At 41.5% G+C, this 14,429-nt stretch overlaps 1 long non-coding RNA gene and 1 other non-coding gene across 2 annotated transcripts; one reads left to right on the forward strand and one right to left on the reverse strand.

Moving 5' to 3' along the window:
* The first annotated feature begins 697 nt into the window (after positions 1-697).
* Positions 698-7,065, forward strand: LOC133260746 (uncharacterized). Its single transcript, XR_009740947.1, has 2 exons — positions 698-1,585; positions 5,925-7,065. It is a non-coding gene; the product is annotated as an uncharacterized LOC133260746 (long non-coding RNA).
* Positions 7,066-13,352: 6,287 nt separating this feature from the next.
* On the reverse strand, positions 13,353-13,425 carry TRNAW-CCA (transfer RNA tryptophan (anticodon CCA)). The gene has a single exon. It is a non-coding gene; the product is annotated as a tRNA-Trp (tRNA).
* Between the last annotated feature and the right edge of the window lie 1,004 nt (positions 13,426-14,429).

The following is a 14,429-nucleotide window of genomic DNA, read 5'->3' on the forward strand; positions in this document are numbered from 1 at the left end:
TGCTGAAGAATTGATGCTTTTGAACCGTGGTGTTTGAGAAGACTCTTGAGAATCCCTTGGACTGCAAGGAGATCCAACCAGTCCATCCTAAAAGAGATCAGCCCTGGGTGTTCATTGGAAGGAATGATGCTAAAGCTGAAACTCCAATACTTTGGCCACCTCATGCAAAGAGTTGACTCATTGGAAAAGACCCTGATGCTGGGAGGGATTGGGGGCAGGAGGAGAAGGGGACGTCAGAGGATGAGATGGCTGGATGGCATCACTGACTCGATGGACGTGAGTCTGAGTGAACTCCGGGAGTTGGTGATGGGCAGGGAGGCCTGCCGTGCTGCGGTTCATGGGGTCGCAAAGAGTCGGACATGACTGCGTGACTAAACTGAACTGAACTGAACTTTTTAAAAGCCCTTCCACATTTGTCATTTCATTTCATACTTCCAGCAAATTCACAGGAATTGTTCTTCAAATGTGCTTTAAGTGATCATGACTGAGAACTTGAGGAGCGTACTTAGCTTCCTCTTTTCCAATCAGTGAGCCACTTACTAGAGGTCTTTCACTGGGTCTCTGTATGAGTGATTATTTACTTTGAATTGTCTAAGTAAGGTCTTGGTTCAAAATCTGGGCTGGATTAGATTTCTCTGCACCTTCTTGTATGATTTTTTTTTTTAATTGATTTTCAAGGATGTGGAGTATGGGCAGAGGAGGAAAGACATAGGAATGGAGAAAGACATGTCTGAAGTCTGAAAAATATGATACGCACACCAGAAAATGTGGAAACGGAGTACATTTTGAAGGACAGACAGGAAAGGGCGTGGTCAGCTGTCCTCAGCGCTGGAGGCCGGGGAGTGATTGTCTGGGTGCTGTCTCACTGCCTTCCTCCAACACTGCACACTCTCTCTCCTGCTGCTTTTAATAGAGGACTGATTTCAGGGAGAAAGTAATCTTGAATGAGATATTAAATAAAAGGAAAATATTCTTCAGAAAATTCAAGAATACACAAGATAACATAGATACTCACCAAACACTAAGTGAACACTGATTATATGCTGGACTCTGGGGATACAGTTATAATAGAGACAAACCTGCTCTCAAGGAGCTTATCAGTCAATGAAGGACAAAAGTAGTAATAACAGCCGTTTATTAAATGCTTACACTATGTGGAGCTTGTTTCCACTTGACGTAATCTTCACAGCAACTCTATGATGTAGTTAGTAATATTTTCACTTTGGAGATACGGCAGCTGAGGGACGGAAAGGAGAAGTAGCCTTTCTAGGGTTCCACAGCTGGCAAGCGACAGAACTGGAAATTTGAATCCAGGGAGTGGGATATCACAGTGTTGACCTGGCCCTGTTTTCCTCTTCAACAGTGCTTCCCTGATGGAAAGGAGGAAGACGTGACATTGAATGCCGTGTACCAGCATTGCGGTGGGTTCTGGGGATTCCTGGTGTGTAGGATTCACTGCGAAGATGGAGGCCAACGGATAGGCATGACGCAGTTGTCTCAAGTGGAAGTACATGTTGCGAAAGGAGCTTGGAGAAAGAGGTGGTTATGAGAAGCCTCTGTAAGAGTCTATGCCGAGCCTTGATGGGTGAGTAGGGGCCAAGCAAAGAACAGAGGGAAGCACCCTCCAGGCAGAGGACGCTGGATGTCTGAATGCTTGAAAGAGCATAGTTTGCTGAGAGAATGCAAATAATCTGTATAATACGAGGCAGGGGCTACAGTAAGGACTAGGAGAATAAGAGGAGAAATGGCAAAGCTGACTAGGCCAAGATGAGATAGTGAAGTCTATTTAGTATTTTTAATGTTTTATTGTTTCTTCAAAAGTGAAAATTTTATTTTTGAAAAGGATTTAAATAGTGTATGATAATATATAAAAGTAAAACAAGCAAAAATCACTTGAAAGTCTTCTCAATCTGAGGTTACAACTGTTGATCCTTTACTGGGCATCTTTCTATACTCTTTCTCTCTATATATGTAATTTCATGCAAGTAGAAATATACTATGCACATTGTTATGCAACTTCCGCCCATTTTTTTGTCAATGATGAGAATCTTGGACTTTATTCTAAAGAGCATTAGTGATTTTCAATGAGGAGATATCATAATAATATTTGTAAATTATGAAAAAACACACAACGGTATTGTACAGGGTCAACTTGAGGCAGTGGTGGTGGGAACACCAAAGAGCCCAGGGAAGGAATGATGGTGATATGAGTCAGGCAATGGTGATGGGCTGGAAAAAGGGAGGCGTCCAGATGGCACAGGAGTAAGCGTGGCGCGCTCTGCAATTGTGGAGGTGGAGTTGTCAAGAGGAGGGAGGTGCTGAGGAAGAGAGACAGAGGAAGAGAAATCGCCAGTGATTCCCAGGTTGCTGGCTGGGAATGTGTGCGTATTAACCAGCAGTTTGGAATGCCTGTGGGATGTTCAGGTGAAGAGAGCAGGTAAGCATTTAAATATACAGGACTGCAGCTCAAGGTAGAATTCAAAACTGGAGATAGAATTCTGGGCATATCATCAGTGGTTAAAGCTAAGAGAGCTGAGGACTGGTGACACAGGCCAAGCAGGAAACGTTGAGTGGGGACCTTGTTTTGTTCAGTGTTATATTCTCAGAACTGCCCCTAGCATGTAGCAGGGGCTAAGTGTTTCTTGAATGAGTAATTAAATAATAATAAACGTTTTTTCTATTTCAATAGGGAAGCTTCTTATTGTGGCAGCATAATGTTCCACTGAGTAAATATATTACAACTTGCATATCCGTTTTCTTATTTTTCCAGTTACTGATAGCTGTATGAAAACCCACCCCAAATCTAGTGGCATAGGAAACCACTTTGTTATGCACACAGATTCTGTGGGTCAAGGATTTGGAAAAGGCACAGAAGGTTTGTGTATTCTCCACAAAGTTTGGGACCTTAGCTGGGAAGATTTTTAAGGCTGAACTAATCTGTAAGCTTGTTAACTCATTTGGCAGTTTATTCTGGCTGTTAACTGAGGCCTCATCGGAACTGTCCATGTAGCATCTTGGGTTTCAAGAGCTAGTGTCCGGAGAGAGCCAGGCAGAAACTGTATTGCCTTTTATGACCTAGTCTATGAAGTCACAAGATGGCATTGCTGCCATAGTACAAACTAACTCAGTTTCAAGGGGAGGGAACGCAGATCCTATTCCTCAGTGGGAGGAGCGTCCAAAGTCAAAGTCACACTGAAAAGAGCTTGTGGGATTAGAGCTGTTGTTACAGTCATCTTTGGAAAATGCAATCTGCCACAGCTCCCCTTTCTTCCTCACTATTTGTTCATTACGATAGCCCTTTCTTAGCTTTCCGGTCAATCATGTCACAATGTCAACAACACTAAGTAGGTAATTAGCTAAGACCCCCGTATTGTTCCTGTAAGGTAAGGGAGTTAGAGAAGGTGAGGTTTGGAAAAAGAACCAGACTAGCACTTTATAGGAACAGATCACCTTTAATGAGGCGAGAAGGGGCAGCAATCAGATTAGTGAGCTGCCGCACTAACCCAAGAAAAGAGTGAGTATATATAGGCATATATGTGGAAATCTGCTGTCTTAGGGGGCCTGTTCTTCTCTGAGTTTGTTCCCAGTAGTTACCTCTTAAACGCCTGCGGCAAGGAATTCTGGAGACCGGCCAGAGGCTGGACCAGCTGGGAACTGGGTGTTATCAGCCTTAAAGCCCATTTTTTTCCCCCAGGTGAGAGGGTTCTCTGTTTTGCATAGAGTGGTGGGGAGGACAGGAAGGGAGTTTTAACTCCAGGCTATTTTGAGCCGTGTAACTTTCCTTCAGTTCCCCAACGAACTGAGAAGCTAGTATTCCCCTTTCATCTGATGCATAATTTTACACTTAAGTTTTGTGTTAGTTACCATTAAACTTAATTATCACTCAATACACATTTATTGAGAATCTGCCATTTTTCACTCTAGGCAATTGGGATAGATTGAATATAATACAGAAAAATGGTTCCTTCTCTCAAGAAGTTTATAATCTAGAGGAAAAAAATAATTAGAGATGTCCATAGTAGGTGTGGACTTCCTGGCGGCTCAGACGGTAAAGCGTCTGTCTGCAATGTGGGAGATTCGGGTTCAACCCTGGGTTGGGAAGATCCCCTGGAGAAGGAAATGGCAGTCCACTCCAGTACTATTGCCTGGAAAATCCCATGGACAGAGGAGCCTGGTAGGCTACAGTCTATGGGGTTGCAAAGAGTCGAACACGACTGAGCGACTTCACTTTCACTTTCATAGTAGGTGAACACAGACTTCTATTAGCTTGCTCCTCTATCAACAAGCAGAGAAGGCAATGGCACCCCACTCCAGTACTCTTGCCTGGAAAATCCCATGGACGGAGGAGACTGGTGGGCTGCTGTCTATGGGGTCGCACAGAGTTAGACACGAATGAAGTGACTTAGCAGCAGCAGCTACCAACAAGGATGCATGCATGTGTGCTAAGTTGCTTCAGTCGTGTCTGACTCTGTGACCCGATGGACTGTGCCCGCCAGGCTCCTCTGTCCATGGGATTCTCCAGGGAGGAATATCAGAGTCGGTTGCCATGCCCTCCTCATCAACAAGGAGAGGTAGGATATAATTTGTTTTCAGGGTATTGAGTCCAGAAAAATTGTGTTTAGTAGCTTGCTAGACTCCAGACAGGTGCGCTGCCAGCGTTCCCCAGTCCCGGCAGTCTGATGACCTCTCAGAAAAGGAAGTGAGCTAACTGAAGAGTGACTTATGCTTTGTGAGTTCATGCTGGTTTGGAGTGATCACTGCTTCCCTTTTCCCCTTTTTATAGATCTCATTCTAATTTGGATAATCTTAAATAACTTTCTCACGTGTTTAGTAGTCATCCATATTTCATTTTTTAAAAGGTTCAGAACCCCCTAGAATCTCTCTGGAGATACTAACATGCTTATTTTAGCATTTTATTCTATGTTCCTATATTGTGCATCCTCTGGGGTTAGATGTATTCACTGAGTTTGGTCCTTTTATTTCCATTTTCTTGGTTGTTTTATCGTATTTGTAGACAAAACCCTAACTTTGTGGCTGGTGAGTAAGAATTCTTATTGGCTTGACTGGAAGCTCAAGTTTGGATTAAATCAGCTTTGACTTAAGTGGGGACGTGTGGCAGGAAGGTGGGCTTTCATTTAAGATGTGGATATGGCTTGTCTCAAGGATATGAAGCTCTCTTTTGCCGGTGACAGAGTCCTGATTCTCTGGATGTGTTGTCCATTTTGAAAGCCTCTTGCGTAAAAAAAAAAAATCTCACAATTCAGCCTAAGGCAACAGAGCTCTGCCTTTGCTAGCTACCTGGCCCCTGGCCAGGACTCTCTTCTTCTTGCCAGCTTCTGCTTATTTTGATTACAAGGCTTTTGCAGAATTCTGCTGGGACAGCTTGTATTTTTGAGGTTCTTTTTCATGAGTCAGGACTTGCGGATTGCTTATTCCATTGTATTTTGGCATCAGTATATCCCAGAAATTTCTCATTATTTGGGTTGACTGTCAATAACTCCCTTCTGAATTTTCTAAAAATTTTTCTAAATATTTACCCTTTTAAAAATATTTCTATCGGTTTTGGGAACAGAGGTAAATGCATGTATTCAACCAGCTCTGGTGGGAAGCCCTGATTTCCTTCTTTGGTGACCAGCAGAGAGTGCTACTGGGAATCACAGCAACCTCTCCCAATGTGTTTCTAGAAGACATCGATTTCTTCGTTCTTAAATTAGGGCGCGCGTGTATCCATGTATCTTGCATCTCTCCCATTCTCTGTAGGTTTTCAAAGATTGCCAGTGGTCCTTTGCTGACACTGACAATTCCTTTTAGTGCCCTGGAAGGTATTTCATGGGGACACTGAAAATAGCTAAATGGTCTTAATACTCTTCACCTATTCAAATGAACTTCAGTTCTCTCTTATATGTGCTTGTTTATCTTTTCAGGTGTTGGAACTTTTCACCGAAGATCTTCTTATTGATTAGAAAGAAGGCGGCCAGACCGAAGTTGTATAGTTCTACATTTCCCCCCTGCCTATTAAATATTACACCATCACCACTAATAATAAGGAATTGCTTTTGTCCTTATTATCTCTGACTTTTAATTTTTTCTCAGGGATAAACTCATTTCAAGCTTTGGCACTCCTGGCATTGGTCACAGAGGCCCGGCCATGACTCTAAACTCGTTCTTGATTTTTACCTCTGCCGCCGTCTTGTGTACCTGTTCTTTTAAAGTCTGAGGGCTTGAAACGACTCCTTGTACCATCTTAGCAGCTCAGGGGCAGTAAAGGTAGAAGGAGAAACTAAAGGCCAGGAAGTAAGAAGTAGGAGTAAATCACTGGTGACGAAATACAGGCAGTGTGAATAATAAATTCTGAAGCATTTGCTGATAAAATATCACGTATGCAATAACTCCCCTGCTGAGGCGCTGGGTCCCACCCGTCACCTCTGACCTGTGTTGTAATAACTCTGTTCTACTGACAAGAATGAGTCATCTAGACCAAGAGGCTTCACCGTGTACCCCGTGTCTGTCGTGTATGCTATTGCAGTTCAGTTCCTTTCTATTTTGATAACACTCCTTTGAAAGGAAAGAGGGGACTGGTAGCTAGGGGAGAGCGGACTGTATTTTCAGGCCCAGAAGAAGAGATGAGAGAGGGAGGTGAAGTAGTCTGGTGAGAATGGGCTGTAAGTGACCTCCTTCTCAGTTCTTTGCTGTCTATAACTACTCTCTCTACTCCTTGAAACCCTGTCCTTGGCTTCATCAGTAGCACACTCTCTTGATTTTCCTTTTGCCTTTCAGGCCCATCACAGTCCCCTTTGCTGACTCCCCCCCTTTTTTTTTTAATTCATCACAAATGGAAATCCTTTTGAAAAGGCAAAATGCTTTTGATATAGCCAAAATGTCATGTTTTAAATGAAACTTAACTCAGAACATTATTTTTGCCGTGTGAGAATTACTTGCAGATTATTCAAAAGGAACTCAACTGGAAAGGAAACAAAAGCAACCAAAAGTCTGGAAGGGTTAAAAAATGTTCTGAGACTGTCCTTAGCTTGAAAATAAAGGTGATTTCTTAACAAATGGCAGAAATACTCTGTCACTTTGACTCATTCATTTAAAATGTGCCGACAGGAGACCAGATGGTAGAGGAGAATGACGGGGGCTTACCTCCTCCAACCAAAACACTGAAATCACGAGTGCCTGCTGAACAGTCAGTGACATAAAACACTGGAACCTACCAAAGAAATATTCTACATCCACAGATGATGAAGAAGCCGCAACGAGATGGTAGGAGGGGAAGTTTTGTGATATACTCAAATCCTATACCTGCTGGGTGGGCAACCCACAAACTGGAAAATACTATATCATAGAGTTTCTCTCTAAGACTGAGTGCTGAGTCCCATGGCAGGCTCTCAAGCCTGGGGGTCTGACGTTGAGAGGAGGAGGCCCCGGAGCTTTCGGCTTTGAAGGCCAGCGGGGCTCGAGTGCAGGAGCTGCAAGGACTAGGGGAAGAGAGACTCCACTCTTGGAGAGTGCCCGGGAGGTTTCACGTGCACTGGGACCCAGGCAAAGCAGTGACTCCACAGGAATCTGGGCCAGACATATTTGTGGGTTGTGGAGGGTCTCCTGGGGAGGCAGGGTCAGCTGCTGCTCAGTGTGGGGGCGAGGACAGAAGTGGCAGAGGCTCCGGGGAATATCCATCAGCGTGAGCTCTCTCAGAGGCCACCATTTTGACACTGAGGTCTGACCCTACCCAGGAGCCTACAGCCTCCAGTGCTGGGCTGCCTCAGGCAGACAACCAACAGAGTGGGAACACAGACCCACCTCTCAGCAACAGGCTGTCCAAAGTCACCCTGAGTGCACAGCTCTCTCTCCACACACCCACTGACATGGCCATGCCCACAGAGGGACACACCTAGCTCCACCCACCAGCGGGCAGGCATCAGTCTCTCCCACCAGGAAGCCTGCAAAAGCCCCTAGAGCAGCCTAACCCACCAGGAGACAGACACCAGAGCAAGAGCCGTAAGCCTGCAGCCTTAGAAATGGAGACCGCAAACCCAGAAAGTTAGACAAAGAGAGATAATAGAGAAATACATTCCAGATGAAGAAAAAGATAAAACCCCTGAAGAAAACCTAAGTGAAGTGGAGATAGGCAGTCTCCCTGGAAATGAACTCAGAGTAATGATAATAAAGATGATATAAGGTCTCAGGAAACAAATGGAAACATGGACCAAGAAGATACAAAAACTGTTTAACAAGAACTAAAAGATTTAAAGAACAACAGAGATGAACAATACAATAAATAAGAAACACACTAGAAGGAATCAGTAGCAGAATAACTGAGGCAGAAGAACCAAGGTGAGCAGGAAAACAGAATGGTGGAAATCACTATTGCAGAACAGGGTAAAGAGAAAGAATGAAAAGAAATAAGGACAGTTATGAGACCTCTGGGACAACGTTAAATGTACCAACATCCACATTATAGGTGTCTCAGAAGGAAAAGAGAAAGGACCCAGGAAACCATTAATATTTGAAGAGATAATCGCCAGTAACTTGCCAAAATGAGCATGGAAATGCTCACTCAAGTTCAGAAAGTGCACAGAGTTCCCTGCAGGGTAAATCCACAGAGGAATGTGCCCAGACACATACAAATCACGTTGACAAAAATTAGAGTCAAAAATAAAAATATTAAAACCAACAAGCGAAAAGTAACAAATAGCAAATGAGGGAATCCCCATAAGATTATCAGTTGCTTTTTCAGCAAAACTCTGCAGGCCTAAAGGGAGTGACACAATATATTTAAAGTGGTTAAAGGGAAAATCTATAATAAACATTGCCCATCAAGGCTCTCATTCAGATTCAATGGAAAAATCAAAGGTTTTACAGATAAGCAAAAGCTAAGAGAATTCAGCACCACTAAACCAGACTTTTACAAAAACTAAAGCTTTACAAAAAATGCTAAGGGAATTTATCTAAGTAGAAAAGAAAAGGCACAACTGGATGAAGAAATCATGAATGGGAAAGGCAAAGATACAGTAAATGTAGAAAATCACCCACACAAATATGGTATCAAAACCAGAAATCATTAGAAAAGGAGAGTATTAGAAACTGCAGGTTATTAGAAATTATTTGAAATTGAGACCAACAAATTATAACACAATCTTGCTTATATACTACTATATCAAAACCTCATGGTAACTGCAAACCAAAAATCCACAATAGATACCCTCACACACAGACACAGCAAACCAAACACAGCTCTAAAGATAGTTATCAAAAGAGAAGAGAAGAAAATAGGAAGGAAAGAAAACACACCTGGAAAAACCAATCACAGCAACATCTTTTATAATCCATCTCCCAGAATAATGGAAATAAAACAAACAAACAAACAAAAAAACACACACAAAAACAATGAGACCCCCTTAAAGTCAAAAGCTTTTGCACAGCAAAGGAAACAATAAACAAAACAAAAAGACAACCTACAGATTGGGGGAAAACATTTGCAAATGATGTGACTGATAAGGGATTAGGCTCCAAAATTTACCAACAGCTTATGACACATAATAGCATCAAAACAAACAACCCACTCAAAAATTGAGCAGAAGACCTGAATAGATATTTCTCTAAAGAGGACAAACAGATGGCCAATAGGCACATGAAAAAATGTTCAAAACCGCTAGTTATTAGAGAAATGCAAATTATAACTACAATGAGATATCACCTCACACCGGTCAGAATGGCTATCATCAAAAAATCCACAAACAACAAATGCTGGAGAGGGTGTGGAGAGAAGGGAACCCTCCTGCACTGTTGATGGGCATGGAAACTGGTACAGCCACTCTGGAAAACAGTACAGAGGTTCCTTCAACTAAAAATAGAGCTACCACATGACCCTGCAATCCCAGTCCTGGGCATATAGCCAGAAAAAAACATGGCCGGAAAATATACATGCACCCCAATGTTCATTGCAGCACTGTTTACAGTAGCCAAGACATGGGGACAACATAAATGTCCACTGACAGATTAATGGATAAAGAAGTGGTGTATATATATAAAATGGAATCTTACTCAGCCATTAAAAACAGAATGAAATAGACTTCTGGTTCAAGATAGTAGAGTAGAAGGTTGTGTGCTCATCTCCTCCTGTGAGAGCACGAAAATCACAATTAGCTGTTGAACAGCCATCAGCAGGGGCTTTCCTGGTAGCTCAGCTGGTAAAGCATCTGCCTGCAATGCCGGAAACCCCGGGTTGATTCCTTGGTTGGGAAGTTCCCCTGGAGAAGGGATAGGCTACCCACTCCAGTATTCTGGAGCTTCCCTGGTGGCTCAGATGGGAAAGAATCCTGCAATGTGGGAGACCCAGGCTCGATCCCTGGGTTGAGAAGATTCCATGCAGAAAGGAATAGCTGCCCACTCCAGTATTCTTGGGGCTTCCCTGGTGGCTCAGATGGGAAAGAATCTGTCTGCAATGCAACACTGATTTTAAAAACATGCAGTTTAAGATTTATCTAGCAAGTACAACCCACAGATTGTAAAACTCAATACTTTTCACAACTGCAGAAGTACACATTTGAATGACACAGAAATTCCCAAATTTAAACGCCATTGGTATACATCTTGAGAAACAAATGAAACTTTCAAAAACATAATGCCATTTCTACAAAATTTAAATGTTAATGGCACTTTTGCCTAAGCCAGATTTTAAAAGTTTAAAATCATTTAACCTCAAATGATATGCTTACCTACAGTGAGCTTATTTTGCAGACATCTGCACTTTTTCCACAATGTCAATGTGTTAAAAAATGTGTTACAAAAAAATAAAGGTATAATTCTTATGTTTTCCGTACTTTCATATTTAACCTTCCTTTTTTTCCTATGCAACCTATGCAATACTCACTCCAGAACATTACTGGTAGTATCAGGGCAGCGTCTTTCTCCTAGTTTCTTGGTGGCACTTTTGAACAATTGTTCTTTTCCATCCCTCAGTCACCTGTCCTCAAGTCATGTTGCTCCCAGTTTTCTGTCAACTCTGGCCTTGGGGTAAAGAGGCAAGCACGGAACACCAGGATAAACTGTGTCATTTCTCCTTTCATTGATACACTCAACCTCAATCAACTGTGTCTTTGTTTTCACACCTCACAGTGGAGCTTTGTATGCTTTCTCACCCAATTTGTTGTTGTTTAGTTGCTCAGTCGTGTCTAACTCTTTGAGACCCCATGGACTGCAGCACACCAGGCCTCCCTGTCCATCACCAACTCCTGGTGCTTACTCAAACTCACGTCCATCGAGTCAGTGATGCCATCCAACCACCTCATCCTCTGTCGTCCCCTTCTCCTCTTGCCTTCAATCTTTCCCATTCAGGATCTTTTTCCAATGAGTCAGCTCTTCACACCAGGTGGCCAAAATATTGGAGTTTCAGCTTCAGTATCAGTCCTTCCAGTGAACATTCGAGACTGATTTCGTTTAGGATTGACTGGTTTGATCTCCGTGCTGTCCAAGGGACTCTCAAGAGTCTTCTCCAACACCACGGTTCAAAAGCATCAATTCTTCCACGCTCAGCTTTCTTTGTAGTCTGACTCTCACATCCATACCTGACTACTGGAAAAACCATTGCTTTGACGAGACAAACCTTTGTTGACAAAATAATGTCTCGGCTTTTTAATACACTGTCTAGGTTAATCATGGCTTTTCTTCTAAGGAGCAAGTGTCTTTTAATTTCATGGCTGCAGTCATCATTTACACTGATTTTGGAGCCCAAGAAAATAAAGTCTCTCACTGTTTCCTCTCTTTCCCCATTTATTTGCCATGAAGTGATGGGATCAGAGGCCGTGATTTTTGTTTTTTGAATGTTGAGTTTTAAGCCAGCTTTTTCACTGTCCTCTTTCACCTTCATCAAGAGGCTCTTTAGTTCCTCTTTGCTTTCTGCCATTAGGATGGTGTCATCTGCATATCTGATGTTACTGATATTTCAATTTCTCATCCAATAAGGCAACCCAAACGATACACGAGAGCCCAGAGCAGGCAATTTTTTTTCCTTTTCCTTCTAGATGATAATTTTGGACTTATGAATTCATGTTAAATGCAATATTCTGTAATGCCTAGTGGTAGAAATTTTAGGCAACTTCAGAGAGTTAAATAAAGTATATGAATTAGGGACATGTCCAAGGTCACGCTGCTGGACCAAGTCAGGGCTAGAATCCAAACTCCAGTTATAGTGCTCCTTCCTCTGACTCATAATGCCGTGGGCGTGAAGCCTAACTGAAGAGCAGTAGCCTTGAAATACTCTTGGTTTACTCAGAGGAGTGAGGAAAAATGATAAAGCATGTGTCATTTGATTCTCTCTAAATGTTCAGGACCCTTATCTTAAAATATTTCTTGAAAAACAGCTAACATTGAAGTTGGATGATTCACAATGGTCGTTTACAATATTTTTTTTTTAATGCCCTAGGGATTTTCATAAAAATTTCCACTTTCCTGAAAGGCTTTTATTTCCTCATCTTTCTCTTTCTGCCTACATATATACATGCAAATTCTTCATTTCCTACTGTCTGTACAGAAACAGGCTCTATTGAAATAGGTAACCTAAGTGGAAAAGGGTCACAGTTACTATAAATCATGACTAGATCAGTGAAGTGAAAGACCAATGGCACAACGTCATTATTGTTAGTATTGAGAAAACATTAGCAGAAGAAACTGATGTTGGTTTACTGTGAGCTAATAAGAGCAATAACTACTTAAGAGTTTAGGGCTGTAGTTTCATTCACTATTCACTTTTATGATCGTAATGCAACTTAACTTTTTGTTAATGAACTAAGATCATAAATATATGCCCTTGATATAGGATACCCTCCTGCCCAAATTATAGATATTGGGTGAATTTTTGTGGAAAAATAAAGAAAAAGAAGTATAACTATGTAGTCAAGTATTTTAAAAATTCCACCAGTAAAATAAGCCCTCTCCAGCAGAGAAAGGGTATTCACAGTATATAAATATATATACACACATATAAAGAAACTGATAAAGAAACTAGGTTACAGACAAGTTCAAGTCATTTTAGAAAATGACATGATTGTAAACATCCAATGAGTTGTACTTAGATTTTTCCTCTCTTTTCCTCTTGTTCACCATCCAAATTCTTCAGGTAACACTAGCACAGTAACTGAACGTTATTTTGTTATTGGAGCTACAGCATATACAGGGAAACAAAACATTGGAAATCAGAATAATGAAACACAATTCGGGGAAATATTTACTCTAAATATTGCTAAGTATGACTCCCAGAGGCATTTCAATAGAGGTTTTCTTTTTTTTTTTTTTTTTAATTTTATTTATTTATTTGGCTGCTCTGGGTCTTAGTTGTAGCATGTGGGATCTAGCTCCCTGACCAGGGATCGAACCTGGGCCCTGTGCACTGGGAGCTCAGAGTCCTAGCCACTGGACTACCAGGGAAGTCCCTCAATAGAGGTTTTCCCCAGCATACTTTAAGATATGGCAGACCTCTTATTAAAAATTCCAAGGAAAAAATTTCATTATTTACCTTTGGGGAAAAAAAATCAATTATCATAGAAGCCTTATTGTACAAAACTTCTTCCATCTCCCATCTTATATGGCATAATTTTCTCCCTTCTGTTTGGAAGCAGAAAGAATCAGGTTATCACCTTTTATAAATATTTAAGATTATCTTTAAAGGAAGAACAATGAAGAGAACACATTCCTGAGCCATATTCAAGACAACTACCTGCCCTTAAAAAACATTAAACTATTTTCTTATTTTAAGTAATAAACTATGGTTTATCATTTGAAATACATGTAAGTGTCATATTTTCACTCTGAATGTAAGGTTTATCTCTTACTTCCCTATATTTAATATTGACATTGAAAATAAGACTAACAGTAGATAGCAAAATAATAAATGATTAATCCTATGAAAACTAGAATCATGGCATCCATTTCTGTCACTTCATGGCAAATAGAAGGGGAAAAATTGGAAGCAGTGACAGATTTTATTTTCTTAAGCTCCAGAATCACTGGGGATGGTGACTGCAGCCATGAAATTAAAAGACACTTGCTCCTTGGAAGGAAAGCTATGACAAACCTAGACAATGTATTAAAAAGCAGAGACATCATTTTGTCAACTAAGTTTCGTATAGTCAAAGCTATGGCAGAGACATAAGAGACACAGGTTTGATCCCTGGGTCAGGAAGATCTGCTGGAGGAGGAAATGGCAACCCACTCCAGGATCTTTGCCTGGAGAATCCCATGGACAGAAGAGCCTAGGGGGCAACAGTCCATGAGGTTGCAAGGAGTTGGATACAACTGAAGTGACTTAGCAAGCATGCACGCGGTGTTTTCAGTACTCATGTATGGATCGAACCATAAAGAAGGCTGAGAGCCAAAGAATTGATGCCTTTGAACTGTGGTGTTGGAGAAGACTCTTGAGAGTTTCTTGGACT

The sequence above is a fragment of the Bos javanicus genome, chromosome 14, assembly GCF_032452875.1.
Source record: "Bos javanicus breed banteng chromosome 14, ARS-OSU_banteng_1.0, whole genome shotgun sequence".
NCBI lineage: Eukaryota > Metazoa > Chordata > Mammalia > Artiodactyla > Bovidae > Bos > Bos javanicus.